The 15,600-nt window shown below is 35.4% G+C and overlaps 1 protein-coding gene and 1 long non-coding RNA gene across 2 annotated transcripts in view; one reads left to right on the top strand and one right to left on the bottom strand.

The window, feature by feature from the left end:
* Window positions 1–15,600, bottom strand: part of IL1RAPL1 (interleukin 1 receptor accessory protein like 1) — a 1,590,341-nt gene that overhangs the window by 1,216,210 nt on the left and 358,531 nt on the right. The gene's annotated exons all lie outside the window — the stretch shown is intronic.
* LOC103106659 (uncharacterized) overlaps window positions 7,508–15,600 on the top strand; it is an 88,992-nt gene continuing 80,899 nt past the window's right edge. The window contains exon 1 of the long non-coding RNA XR_008911080.1: window positions 7,508–7,610. This is a non-coding gene — a long non-coding RNA (uncharacterized LOC103106659). The remainder of the gene's footprint in view (window positions 7,611–15,600) is intronic.

The following is a 15,600-nucleotide window of genomic DNA, read 5'->3' as shown; positions in this document are numbered from 1 at the left end:
TCAATCTCTCAATTTGTAGCAATGAGAATACATAATGCATATCAGGTATTTATATTCCAAATCATAACTGTAGCAAAATTACAGTTTTGAAGTAGCCACCAAAATAATTTTTTGGTTTGGGGTCACCGCAACATGAGGAACTGTATTGCAGGGTCACATCATTAGAAAGGTTGAGAACCAATGGTTTAGATCAACATCTTAGACCATATACTGTGAATTTTAAAACTATTCTACCCTAATCAGACCATTCTTTAGAAGATGTGATTTAGCTATTTCCTGATCAGTAACAAAGGAGATACTTGGAATAACAGAATCAAGTCTTGGAAACTACATTTCTCCTCCCTTCTTAGTTTAACAATATTTTTAAGGTCTGCATCAATCTCAAGATTTAATTATCTAAGGAATGGCCTTCAACAGACATGTGCAGAAAAAAAGACAGACCTCTGGGCTGTCCCAAGACAAGCTAAGTCCTCATTGGTACAGATGAGACACAGAAAAAATGATGTAAAACACGTCCATATAAGGTACAGCACTTCCTGTCCCTTTCTCTTTCCCTGGAGAGGCTACTCTGGCTGGCAACGTGCTAGGCGTTCCGACATCTTCGGAGTGGTGGCTGTTATTGTCTGGGTTTTGGCAGTAAGTTTTATCCTTGACCTGATTCAGGGTCAGGCATCTCAGCTGAGCCCCCTTTGGAGTTCAGGTTGATTCCTTCCTCCTTCACACTCAAAACCCTTACTTCCTAGATCTTCTAATCTTCCTACCCTGTACCAGCCAGGTGGTGGGGGGTTGGGGGGTTGAGGGGTGCAGTGGTGGAATCCTTCTCCCTTTCCTTCTCCCTTCTTCTTAATTTTTTCTACTATATCAATTAAATCACCATAAAATTTGGCAGCTGACTTGGGTATTTTGTTTTTTGAGTTTTTATTAGGATTTTTATAAATAAAATCTCTGGCAACCTAAATTAATTATTCATTCAGTCTCAGCCATAATTTCACCCTTTACAATACCAAGATAATCAAACTGGGCAAATGACTTAAATATAAAGAGTGAAATAATAAATAAATTAGGTGTGGGGAAGGAAGTAATTAATTAATTAATTTAATATATTTATCTTTATTTTTTTATTTAATTTGATTAATTACTTTAGAATATTTTTCCATGGCTAAATGATTCATAATCTTATCCTCCTCTACCCCTGCATAACCAATGTGCGATCCTACTAGGTTTTTTTTTACATGTGTCATTGATCAAGACCTAGGAAAGGAAGGAATTTAAGACCAAGCAAGAAATAGAGAACATTACAAAATGTAAAGTGAATGATTTTGACTATATCAAATTAAAAAGGTTTTGTACAAACAAAACCAATCCCCAAATTGAATGAAAATTATAACAAAACTCTTTGACAAAGGTTTAGTTTCCCAAATATATAAGGGGCTAAGTCAAAATTACAATAAATCAAGCCATTCCCCAAATGACAAATGGTCAAGGGATTATGAATAGGCAGTTTTCACCTAAAGAATTCAAAATTATCAATAAGCCCATGAAAAACTGTTCTAAATCCCTCTTGATGAGAGGAATGCAAATAACCTTTGTGACTTTCATGACAGAGGGATTCTTGAGATCAGGGACATCATTTCAGTCTTCTAATCTCAACTGCAATGTCACAATGCAATCCTTTCTTTTTCTTTATCACATTCCTCATAGTCATTGCTCCAATCCCTCTCTCCTCTCTTCTCCTCAATCTTCTCATTAAACCCTCTACTTTCTCTCAGCAAAGAACCTCTTCTCATACCTGACTGAGAAAGTGAAGAGCATTCCCTGACAAAATGTCATCATTGCTCATACTCTCCTCTTTTACTCTCTGATGAAGAGTTGTCACATATCTGAAGCAAAGCACTCTCTTTGTATCCATGGTATCATCCCTCCCTCACTAATTGACCCCTATCTCTTACAGCTTACACCTATGTAATGACTCCTTTCCTTTACTTATAAATATGCCCAGATCTCTCTCCCTACCTCAGGCTATTGTCTTAAATTTCTTCTCCATTTCACAGCCAAATTCCTAGAGGAAAAAGAGACAATTTACAAAAGGTGCTTCCACTTTCTCTTATCTAACTCCCTTTTTAATTCCTTACAATCTGGCTTCTGTCCTTGTCCTTACATTGAACCTGTTACTAATGATCTCCTATTCACCAAATCCAATGGACTTTTCTCTATATCCATTCTCTTTAACTTCTCTACAGCCTTTGACATTGCTGACCACTCTTACCTCCTTGATATTTTCTTTTTTCAGGTTCCTGAGCCTAATTATCTCTTGATTCTTACCCTACCTTTCTAAGTATTCTTTCTTTGTCTCCCTTGATGGATTATCTTCCAGATCACACTTTGTGAATCCTGGTGTGTCTTAGGGTTCTGTTCTGGGATTTCTCCTCTCTCTTTCAATACAATTTAACTGGATCTAATTAGCTCATATTAATTTCTATTCTGATGATTCCCAAACAACTAGCTGACTGCATTTCTCTTCTCACCTCCAATTTCCCATCTCCAACTGTCTTTCAGACATCTTGGGCTTGAAGGTCAGTAGACATCTTAAAATCAGAATATCCAAAAGATAACTCATCTTTCCCATGAACATACATCCCCACCTTCTCTATTACTGTAGAGGACAACACAATCTTCCCAATGCCTCAGACTTGTAACCTAGGAGTCATCATGGACTTCTTACTATCTTTCATCTCTCATATCCAATATATTGTCAAAAGCCTATTAATATTTGGAAACATCTTGGTGGGGATATGATTGGTGATGTAGACTCTAAATGATCACCCGTGGTGCAAATATTAATAATGTGGAAATAGGTTTTGATCAATAACACATGTAAAACCCAGTGGAATTGCACATCAGCTACAAGAGGTGGTTGCGAGGAGGGGAGGGAAAGAACATGAATCTCGTAAACATGGATAAATATTCTAAATTAATGAATTAAATAAAATTTTCTAAAAAAATATTTGGAAACATCTTGAGATACTTTGAAACATCTCTCAAATATGATACCTTCTTTCCTCTAACACTGACAGACACATTCTTTTAGTATAGGAGCTCATCATCTAATACTTGGACCACTGTAATAACCTATTACTGGGTTTGCCTTTCTCAAAACTCTGTCTGTTCCTTTCAGCCATTAAAGTGACTTTCCTAAACCTATCAAACTCAGTAAACTCCAGTGGCTCCCTATTGTCTATTGGATCAAAATTAAATGCTCTGTTTGACACTGGAAGTGACTCATAACCTAGCCCCTACTACATTTACAGTTGTCATACACCTTTCCCCTCTGACACATACTCTTTGATTCAGTGATATTGGCCTACTATCTAATCTATTAATAAAATAACCCATTCCCTGATTCTGAATATTTTCTCTCTCTCCCAAATTCCCCATTCCTGAAACATTCTCCTTTCTGTTCTCTGCCTACTGATATCCCTAACTTCAAGGCTCACTTAAATCTTATCTTTTACTTAGAAGCCTGATTCTTTCTCTCTGTTGATTACTTTCTATTTATCCTATGTAGAGTATGCTTTGTATATATTTGTGTGTTTTCTCTCTCATTCAACTGTAAGCTCCTTGAGGGCAAAGGTTTTCTTTTACCTTTATTTTTATTTTAAATTTCAAGCACTTAGCACAATGCTTGACACAAGGAGATGCTTAATAAAAGTTTAATGACTAATTGTGTGTGTCAAATCTTCAGGACCAATGAGAAAGAGAGGAGAGAGAAAGAGACAGAGACTGGGGGGTGTGGGAGGAAGAGAGACAGAGATAAGACAGACAGAGATGGGGAAGGGGGAAGAGACAGAGAGGAGGGCAGGGAGAGAGAGAGGGAAATACAGACTTTAAGTAAGGAATACTTATTCAAGTGTCATCTCCTTTGTACTACAAGATCTTTAATCTATTTATTTTTTCTACCATTTTGGCCCCTCTCTGTGCTACAAAAATTCAATGTCTTGTTGTTATCAATGAATCAAATTCTAAGTACTGCAAGTAAAATGACATCATTCCATTATGTGCAAATTGTTATTTGCACATAATTGAAGACAAAGAAATAAGTAAGAGAAACTATAAATTAAGTCATCCATCTTACTTCATCCATCTTACTCCCAAGCATCAAATTTCTTTAGCTGAGCTATAAAAAAAAAACATCATTCTATGCAAGGCTAAGTAACAAATACTACTCATGTGAAATGCAACAAATTCCTACTCTTGTTATCTCCATTGTGTCTTCTGACAATGATGGTCTTTCTGTAGCATGCCCCTTGTAATCAAATAGCACAAATGATTCCTCAAAAGCACTTAATTAGAAGAGTTGTTAGCAGAGTGACTGTACAGCCAAAGACTACATGAGACAGCAACACTCAAGTGCTAGGCAGCCTGAATCAGGGGGCAAATCATGGTGTTATCAGGAAACCTATCTGGAGAGAAAATTAAACAAATATGAAAAATACCAGGCATCTTTTTCCTACCTTAATACCAATGAGCCTGATACATTTTACCTCAGAATCCCCTGAAATAATACCACCTTTGATCCACATTTTACCAATATCTAAGAGTTATGTTGCTTTATGTGATAATCATTCCTTTAAAAAAAAAAGGAATTTCTCCTCAAATTCATATGTGCATATTATTTTACAGATAGAACAACACCAAAACTAAAGGCACAAAGAAACTAGGGGATTCAACTGACATTTGAAAACAATTTCATGGTGGCATCAAAAATAGAACAAATGTCCTTTCATTTTATTTTAATGATGGAACCAAATATGCTTGCTATTGACTGCAATATGTGATCTTGAAAATATCAAAGTTAATAGTCTACATTTATTTTGTCCTTTAAGGCTTGCAAAACACTTTTTTATTCATTATCACATGTGATCTCCCCCCCCCCCCATCTGCCTTGTTGAGACAGGCACTATAAAAATTCCCATTTTACAGATGAGGAAATGGAGTATCAGAGTTTAAGTGGCTTATCCAGAGTTAACGGAGGAAGTACTAAAAGCAGGATATGATCCCAGTTAGTTCTCACTCTAAAATCAGCACACTTGGAAAAAAAAACATGTACAAAAATATTCATAGCTGCACTCTTTGTGGTGGCAAAAAATTGGAAAATGAGGGGATGCCCTTCAATTGGGGAATGGCTGAACAAATTGTGGTATATGTTGGTGATGGAATACTATTGTGCTCAAAGGAATAATAAAGTAGAGGATTTCCACGTAAACTGGAATGACCTCTAAAAATTGATGCAGAGTGAAAGGAGCAGAACCAGGAGAACATTATACACAGAGACTGATACACTGTGGTACAACTGAATGTAATGGACTTCTCCATTAGTGGCAATGCAATGATCCTGAACATCTTGGAGGAACCTAAGAGAAAAACCACTATTCACATCCAGAGGAAACACTGCGGGAGTAAAAACACTGAAGAAAAACAACTGCTTGAATACATGGGTCAAAGGCCTATGGTTGGGGATGTAGACACTAAATGAATATCCTAGTTAGTATAAACAACAACATGGAAATAGGTTCTGATCAAGGACACAAGTAATACCCAATGAAATTGTGCATTAGCTGTGGGAAGAGTGGATGGAGGGGAGGGAAAGAATATGATTCTTGTAACCAAGGAATAATGTTCTAAATTGACTAAATAAACTTATTCAAATGGAAAAACAAAAAAATCAAAATTAAAATTAAAAAAATAAAATTAAAATAAAATAAAATAAAATCAGCACACTTGACATGACATATTGCCTTTGCTAGATTAAGGGACTTCACTACTATAACATCTGCCATTAGAACACCCAACCTTTGCTACCACTGTCCCAAATTTAGCAGAGCCTCAAAATACTTTAACAGTCCTATTTTTTTTGTCTTACCTTTGTGTCTCTTCATGTGTGTGTGAGACATAAATGTCTTTGGCAGAGTGGTAAAGCCTACTGACCCTTACTCAAAATCACATTTTAAAAGGTATAAAAATATGTAAGAGTACAAGGCTATCATATTGAAATCATAATATATATGAATGAACATAGGTAATAATATGTTCATATAATTTTATTTTATACCATTCTATCATATAATTAATTTATTGTAATATAAATAAGTTATTGGATTTCAGGGTGAGAACTCCTGTTTTATCTCAGTTTTACTTCCATATTTAGTCTCCTAGTCCCACTTTAAAATGCATTTCAAAACATACCTCTTCCAAGAAGAATTCACCAATTAATCTTAGCACATTATGATTATTCCTTTCCTTTTCCTTCCATATGCATACATATTAGTGGAAAATGAATTTGGGAACATTTACATTTTGTTTTAAGTAATGAGAAATCATTTAAACAGTCACAAATCTCAAACTTGAGAAAAGGATGCTAAACTTTTCTGACCTTCCAGTTTCTTTGGAATTATCCCCTGCCACTACTTCAAAAGACAGTTTCGCATGGTCAGTAGAAAGATAGGCTCCAGTCCAAAAAAATTTGGATTTATTTCCTGTTTCTGATGCAGAATGACTTAGGGATCTTAAGAAAATCACTTTAATTCTCAGGGTTCTAGGCAACTTTCTTAAGATGTTAAGATGAAGAACAGTTTATACTAATAATCTGGATTAGTAGAGAGAGTTTTCTCACTAAGTATAGGGTAATATCATACATTGATAATATCATAGGTTGAGGCATGTGCCTACACACACACACATGCACACACAAATTTAAAATTTCCTAATTCTACTTTCAGCCTTGATGGAAGTTGGAAATGTGTCTTTGCTTATATGATATATAAGCAAATATATTATATAAGATATTATATAATATGTATATATATGTATATATATACATATTATATAAGATATACCTCTCCATGGTATCACTCTAACAGACCCTATAGCCTAGAAAAAAATCTTGAAAATTAGTGGTTTAACCTGTAACAAATATTGAAACACATAGGTTTTCCAATACAATATGGCTACCTTGGATCTTGCTTTCATACCTAACAATTAAATGACAACATAGAGAATTCAGAGATCTCATTTGTCAATTGAAAATAACCACTAGAAGACAGAAAAAAAAAACATTTGCCTTCTTGGCCACTTTTCTTCAACACTGGAAGGACAATGTGTTTAATACATGATTTATTCTGTAAAGACTATTGATCTTTCATGGCAGCTTCTTATTCCCATATTGAGGCTGAGGTTTATCAGGTGAAAGGTCCATAATATTCTCTGATAGTTATTTATGAGATAGTCATGTGTGAATCCCACTATCTCACAGCAACTGCAACAACGGCCAATATTTAAATCCATTAATCAATTTTGAGCCATTACTCAAATTCAGTAACTCTTAAATCTTAAATTCTGCTAAAGATTTGTGGAAAGGAAACAAGACTGACAGTTTGTGGGGGAAGGGCCCAACTGGGAGTGGCAGTTGGGTCTTGTGACTAGCACTTCCTTCCTGCCCGGTGGGACTTGCTGCCTGGTGTTGGGGGAGGAAGGAGCTTGTTCAGCCCAGTCTGGTGTGGTGTGCCGCCTCTTCTTGGTTCAGCCCGAAGATTCAGGCCCATTCATCTCTGAAGGTTAGACCTTGTTGCTTTCTGTGTACTGCTAAGATTCTGAATTAGAACAACCAGAGCAGACAGGAGTGGGACAAACTCTCCGCCAGCCTCTGGGGCCTGGCCTCAGGTCTGAAACTGAGAAAAAAACTCCAATCCCAACTAGTAATTAAACTTTATGTTATTTGAATTTGCAGTGATATAAGTGGACTATCATTTCTGGTCATAGAGGGAGCTGAAATTCAGCTCAATCATTCCAGGACAAATAGTCCTTATCGGACCCCTGCAGCTTCCTCTCAGCAGGGGGCATCTCCCTCCCTTGCCTCACCAAGCAGTGTTCCCTCTCTCCCCTTAACTCCTCCTTACCCCATAGAAACCTCCCTATTTATCCCCATTTTTCCAATCCTCTTTCCTTTCCCAATAAATATTACAGATGTGAGGTATATAGTTAGACAAATCACTTTAATAGTGGAAATTTTTTTTTTAATTGCTTACCTTCTATCTTGGAACTGATACTTAGTACCAAGGCAGAAGAGCAGTTAAGGTCTAGGCACTTAGAGCTAAGTCACTTGCCTAGGATTATACAGCTATGAAGCATCTGAGGTCATATTCGAATCTAGGGCTTCCTGACTCTTGGCCTGGTTCTCTATCCACAGAGCTATGTTGCTACCACTAAAATTTTTTAATATGAACTTTTTGTCATGGGGAAAAAAGTCATGAACTATTTCACTTCATAATTTCCTGCTATGTGCTTGTTTATAGATACATAGTTACCATGCTGTACAAATGTATTCATAGTTCCACACTAAATATAACAAAAAATATAGAGTATGCCAAATAAACTGACAATGGATTGAAATTTTATATTTTGTTTTTAAAAAAATAGAAAATTTTTGAAACACTAGTAGTCATGAATAGAAAAAGAATGTAAGAATCATAACTGAAGCTTTCCTATCAAATCTCCATGGAAGGGAATATTTTGGGGCATGATGTCCAGTTCTGGGTTTCAATTAAGGATCAATCTTAAAAACAGTTTGCAGAAGAGCTATACATCTAGAAAAAAATGCAAAATAAAACCAATGGAGAATAGCTAAAAGGAATAGAACTAGTTCTCTTACAAAAAATGAATTTCAATTATTAGTATCTGTCCTCATTTCTATACAGATTTGGAATGACTGCATATACTTTTCACAGTTCATTCCACTATCCATTCATTATTAAATACCTATCGTATTCACAGCACTTTACTAGATACTATGGGGAATGTCAAATTGGAAGAAAATATGGTCTCTTCCATTAAGAATCTTACCCACCACTTGAAGAGACAAGACAAGCATATAAAAAATCAATTAAAGAATTTAAGCAAATTAATTCTATATAAGTGCTGAGGAGCACAAATCATGGGAATGGCTAGTTTGGAATGAGGTTTGTCAGTGAAGTGAAAGAAGTGATTATTAAACAGAGTTCTTAAGTAAATTATAAGTTTGAACAGAACATTAAACTGGAAAAAATAAACTTTGAGTCAAAAGACTGATTTTGCTTCTTACTTAATACCTATGTTTCCATGGACAAATAACTGAAGCTCTCTGGGCTATCCGTAAAATGGAGTCAATAACACTTTCACAGGGCTTCTGAAAGAAAAGTGCAGATGAGAAGGTTTTAGAATCAGGAAAACCTGAGTCTTACTCCTGTTTCAGATATGTAGTGCCCATGTGACCTTACTTCCCCTTCTTTCTCAAGTACTTTTACTTCTCAGTATTCTAGACAACTCTCTTTGTTGATCTGGTGTGATAGAGAGTATTCCTGAACATAAAGGAATTATAGTTCCAGATGAAAAAATAATTATATGTGTATATATACACATTTGTCTATCTCTTTCTGTCTCTATCTTCCATACTTCTATCCCCTTCTCTCCATTTTTCCTTCTTTTTCCAAGTAACTTACTCCTCAACATTGTTCTCTTTGCAAAGATAAAATGATTCAATAACTTAGTTTTAAAAAAGAATTCTCACTCAGATAATTGCAAGATGCCATAGAGTTTTCTAATTTCTGTTGAACTGGTTTTTCAGTTTTAATTTAAAAAGAAAAGTTTTCTTCTTGATAATTACATCGAGATCTAAGTCAGAAGTAAAACAAATATTAAAGTAGCACAAGAGAGAGAGAAATCTGACCATGAGAGAAGGAAAATATTTAATGTGAAGCCTTGAAATCTAAAAAAGAAAAAAAAACAGCACTACAGGGTTTAAAGATAGCAGGGAGGCGGAAATGATTCAGTGGATCTTTGTGTTTCGAAAGGCCTTCTGATGGTTCTATATGTGTGAGAAGAGATGGAACAAATTGCTCAATGAAAGTAATGGGGTCATCCACTTCGATGCCTTCAGGAATGCTGTAAATTTTCATGTGATTCATTCTGTTTCTATCCCTTTCTCCTGATGTAGCTTCCAGTGATTCCATTTAGGAGGGTAATGCTAAGTGTCCCACTGAAGAGCATTAGAAGATGTCTCTCTCCTTCTAGCTTGAAAACATCCTTCAAGCTTTCACTCCATTACATTTTGGCTTTGTATGTCTATAATTCTAGCTCAAAAATGCAAATGTCTCATGTCTTAAGAGAGATAATCTCCTTAAAATGGGAAAAGAAGCCTGCTTACTTGCCACTCTGTATGGCTGGACTCCCTTTGGGGGGTTTACTCATCTTGAATCTTTGCCATGTGGACAAACTTGCCATTTGCACCACTGGGAATGTCTGAGAACTACTGGCAGTAAAACAACAAAGTAGGCTTTCTGATCTTGATGTTATTAGTATTCGGTTCTTTTTCAGAAAACCTCTTGTAAAAGTCAGGCTGATCCGCTTTTTGCCTCCTTTGCTTTTAATGTCTGGGGAAGATATGTGGAATGGCCATTTGACATGCTTAGTTTATTCAGCTACTCTATAAGAGGCCATTCTATCCTTGAGTGAAAAAAAAAGTATATTCATTCTGTTCTTAGAATTAGAAGGGCTTGCTTTACATTCTACTTAACTCTACACCAATATTGAGACTAAATCACAAACTGGGTTTTATTCGGAAGTATTCTTAAGAAGGAATTCTAAAGAAATAAAATGCCAAAGACGTACAGATTAGTCAATATCCACTTGTGTTGCGTTGTGTAGACTATTTAATTTTGCTCTAAATAAGATTAGGGTTTAATTTACATATGCTAATGTGGCAACTACTTAAATCATGTCATTGGCTAGCTAGCCTTGTCTTTTGTCTTTCAAGGCAATGGCATAGGGCATGAGACCCCTTCAGTTTATTTTTTTGCTTGTCCTAGTACAGCACCAAGGCAGATATTGGCCTTGTAGTAAATGCTTTAGAGTGTGGGACAGCATTAACTAGAATTCTTTTCCTGTGGTACTCAAAAAAGCAAACCTTTGAGAAGGAGGCTGTAATGCAAACCAAGTTAGTTCTCACTATGCTGGTAGTCTTCCTCTAATTGCTTAAAAGTTCCTGAATAACTCTTAACCTAGTCTGTCCATTAATTATCCATCACTTGTGAAATGACTGATCCATCCTTCCCTACTTCACCCCTCAAAACCCTTTCTATCATGTACTGATTTTGAGGAATTCTTTGCAGGCCAGCTGGGCTAGTGTACAGAGTATATGAATGGAGGCAACTTGAAGTAATTTTCAAGAGGTGGCTGGAATCAGATTGTAAAGAACTTTAAATACCAAGGTGAAGAAATTGTCTCTTATACTAAAGACAATAATTCTGAGAATAATTCTGAGAATGGAAATAATTCTGAGAATATTGACAAAAAATGTAATGCATAAATCTTATCTAGCTTTCCAAATTTTGTATAACACATTGTCAAGGATCATCAGCTTGTATTTGGGGAATGAACTTTATAATAATGAAAGTTATTGCCCCTTGGCATGTTTTCTGTGAAATATGGTGTGGGGGAGGAGGAGAAGAAATTTTATTTGTACTAAAGGGTATATTTCTATGTTAAAATGTTCATGCTGACACTCCCGTAAGTGTAGTCCTTTTCAAATTTTTACAGTCTTTAATTCACTTCAGTGTTTTACTTAGTATCTCATTGAAATCCTTGAGAGCAAAGAGCTCTGCACGGTTGTCATTTTTAAATACTCTGTACTTGCCATATTAAAGGTCATATGTAGCATCTGGGCAATAAGAAGGTCCCAAAATGTCTACCATTGCCAGCTAAGACAGATATTGCCAGACATCTATATTCATCCATTCACCTGAATGTGTCAAAATCTTGGAGATAATTTTCTTAAGCTATAATAGAATTTTTATTGAAGTAATTTATCCCCAATGCATGAGGTGTGAAGAGCTCAGCTGTTCATCCTAAGATTCCCTGCACATCCCCAAGAAAAGAGATACAGAGGTTCCTATTGTCAGCTAGTGGTTTCCTCTATTTTCATTGCAGGTATAAAGTAATAGAATAACAGAGTCATTGGAGTTTTCATTTACATAAAACAAATTTATAATTGATGTGCCACTTTGTGGCCAACAGAGTTAATGGGCCTTTTAAGAATCTCTACTTAATAACAATAAAGTGTCATTTTTTTAGAGGACTTAATGTTGATAGAATTAATATGCCTCCTAGCATGACCTTCAGCTGCTACTTTGATGGTAACTGTTGCATAGTTTCATGCTCTGAGACTTTCTAGATTTAAAGTTGACACTGTAAAATTAGAATTCTTGATTTTTTTCTCCTTTGGATTACAAATGAAGAATTGTATATAGAGAAAATAGAGTCTTCAGCCTAGAAAAATTCTAAGCAGACTCCTAGAAGAATGGCAATATATATTTTTTTCCCTTCGCAACAAACACGAAGCAGATTTCCAAAGCACTGAAATATTTCAGTGTTGTTCAGAAACTATAGGTCTTATTAAAAATTGTATCATACACACTGTGGCACAATCAAACATAATTTCTTCTCTAGTGGTGACAATGCAATGACCCAGGACAAATTTTTTTAAACACTTACCTTCTGTGTTAGAATCAATACTGGGTATTGGTTCTAAGGCAGAAGAGGGTAAGGGTTAGGCAATGGAGGTTAAGTGATTTCCCCAGGGTCACACAGTATCTGAGGCCAGAATTGAACCTGGGACCTCCTGTCTCTAGGCCTGGCTCTCAATCCACTGAGCCAGCCAACTGCCCCCTAATTCTGAGGGATTTAAGAGAAAGAATGCTATCCACATTCAGAGAAAGAACTGTGGGAATAGAAACACAGAAGTAAAACATATGATTGATCACATGGTTTGATGGGTATATGATTGGGGATGTTGACTTTAAATGATCACCCTAGTGCAAATATTAATGATATGGAAGTTAGTTTTGAACAATGATACATGTAAAACCCAGTGGAATTGCTCATCAGCTCTGGGAGGGGGTACAGAGGAGGGGAAGGAAAAAACATGAATCATGTAACCATGGAAAACAGTCTTATTTAATTAAGTTAATTAATTAAAATTTTTTAAAATATATAATCAGAGTGCTTTCCCCAAAGTTAATGGGTATTAAAAGCTATTTTGCAAATGTAGGTTTCTATTACCAAATTACAAATCCCTTCTCACCTCCCATCCCTAAGGTTACTTTAGAGGAGAAGGACACAAAGGATAGTTGTCTTGAGCACAATGCCTGCCATTCCAAAAGAATACAACTTGCCTTCTAAATCCCAGTGTGTGATGGCACTTTCTTTGTTAGGGTGTATGTTTTCCATTAGCCTCCTTGTCTGTGACAAAACTGAACAGGGTCTATTGCCCTGTAGAACAACATTTGCAAACATGTCAGTTAGCATGGCAGGCCATCTGCCTACAAATACCACCCAGTCACTAACTACTCTTAATTTGTCAAATAGGGGAAACACACCTCCTTTGACTGACACAAATGACTGAAAGTACACTTTCAGTCATGCCTGCTACTTAGCAAGATAGCTTAAAAAGAAAGGAATAATCAGTACTCTAGGCTCACTAGCTAAGAAGAAAAGACAGACTTTCCAAGACTGGCCATAGGGCCAAAACTGGGCTAATATTTAAATTATTTTAGATAATTTGTAACCAAACAAATAAGATAGCAAATATAAAGTTTTTTTCCAAACCTTAAAGCACTATGTAAATGCTAGATATCATTATTATCATTAACAACAATTTAAATTAGGCACTTATCACTATATTCTAAAGGATAAGCATATATTACTTTAAAATAACTTGGTGAATGTAATTTCTCTGGCACTGATTCAGATGAATTATAATCTTTTCCTGCCTCTTTATCTTGTGTAATTCATACCCATTTTTCTCATCAGTACTCCACTAAGTATTCTACATACTAGACACCTTCTTTATGATACTTTTAGTATTCTAATAATATCAGTATATCATTCAGGGTATAAGAAACTTTACCTCCCTTGGCTTGTTTATTCATCTGTAAAATAAAGGTGTCCTCTGAAATGTATTCTAGGTCTAAGTATATGGTCCTGTATGCCCATATTGTCTCTTATTCTTTGTAAATAACTTATATTTTATGCTTCTTTAATGTTTTATGATTTTTGTCCAAATAGCATCACCTGAAGACTAACAGTACTAAAAAAATGTGTTTTTCCCACTGGCAGTAAGCATCATATTAAAATATTGAGTAGGTACAACCCTTAAACATGAAAAGAGAAGTTACAGTTTGTAAGTACTTGTGAAAATCAAACATATAATCTCCTATAGGTAGGTAGTAATGACCATAATAAAAAATTCTACACTTTCAAAAAAACAAATGGTTTTAGTGAACAATGAAAGCATAAACAAAATCTCAATTGAAAGCCACATGTAATATTCATTACTAGGTACCAACATTAGGTGTGATTTAGAATATAAAACATCCACACAACTAATATTACTATCTTCTTCCAAATCCATATTTTGTTTAACCCTATGATGAAAATAATTTTGGTTGAAATCTAGAAGAATTGACAAATAGTACATGTGGGATTGACACCATCAAAGCATAAATGCCCTATCCCTCTTCAGAAAAACAAAGGATATTGCAGAGATAGTCTTCCTGATTTTGAGATACTTACAAGCCAAAAGTCTATTTACATTTCTTCAGACTTGGAGTCTTAAGCCCTAGTTCTAACTCAGCAAGAACTATATGATCCAGTGCATTTCATCTAGTAGGCACTTAATAACTGTTTTTTAAATTTATTTACTGAGCAAATCATTTAATCTCTCAGAGTCTCAGTTGCATTTTGTACAACAAAGACTAATTAGTCTATACAGCTTTTCCAGTTTGAACATTGTTGTTTGTACAATTGGAAGAGGACCAATGCCATCATGAGTGTGATGTCTTGAATTGGGTATGAAGTAGATTTAAGTGAGATAGAGAAGCACAATGTTGTCAGACTCACTCTTTCTTCCAGAGTAATCAGACCCCCAAAGCAAGACAAAAATCAGAAAAGAAGAGCAATGGTTCTAATCTGGTACTAAATAGAACTAATAACTGAAATGTATATCATATTTTAAGATTGACAAAAGACTTTGCAGGAATCATCATAAATCTGCATATTACACACATGTGAATGTATCCAATGCCTTGTTATTATGAATTAAGATCACCACAGTATAAATATGTGCACACTATAGCACTATAATCATCTATATAGCATTGTAATCACTTTGTAGTTATGTTTTCAATTCAGAATCATCAAAGAATCATCAGTTGTGTGTGTGATTTTCTGAGCACCAAAAGCTACCAGAATAATGGAATTGCCACCACCACACAACCTATCATCACTATAATTTTTATCAGTAGATTATTTTTAAACCCTTAACTTCCATCTTAGAATCAATACTGTGTATTGCCCCCATTAGCAGATTATTTTTAACTCACCACCTGAGTATTTCTTTAAATTGCTTTCTCTCTCTCTCTCTCTCTCTCTCTCTCTCTCTCTCTCTCTCTCTCTCTCTCTCTCTCTCTCACACACACACACACACACACACACCAAGAGTTGTAAATTACAGAG

Source organism: Monodelphis domestica, chromosome 4, assembly GCF_027887165.1.
Source record: "Monodelphis domestica isolate mMonDom1 chromosome 4, mMonDom1.pri, whole genome shotgun sequence".
Taxonomy (NCBI): Eukaryota; Metazoa; Chordata; class Mammalia; order Didelphimorphia; family Didelphidae; genus Monodelphis; species Monodelphis domestica.
Note: the sequence above shows the minus strand (reverse complement) of the source record. Positions and strands in the feature narration are given on the sequence as shown.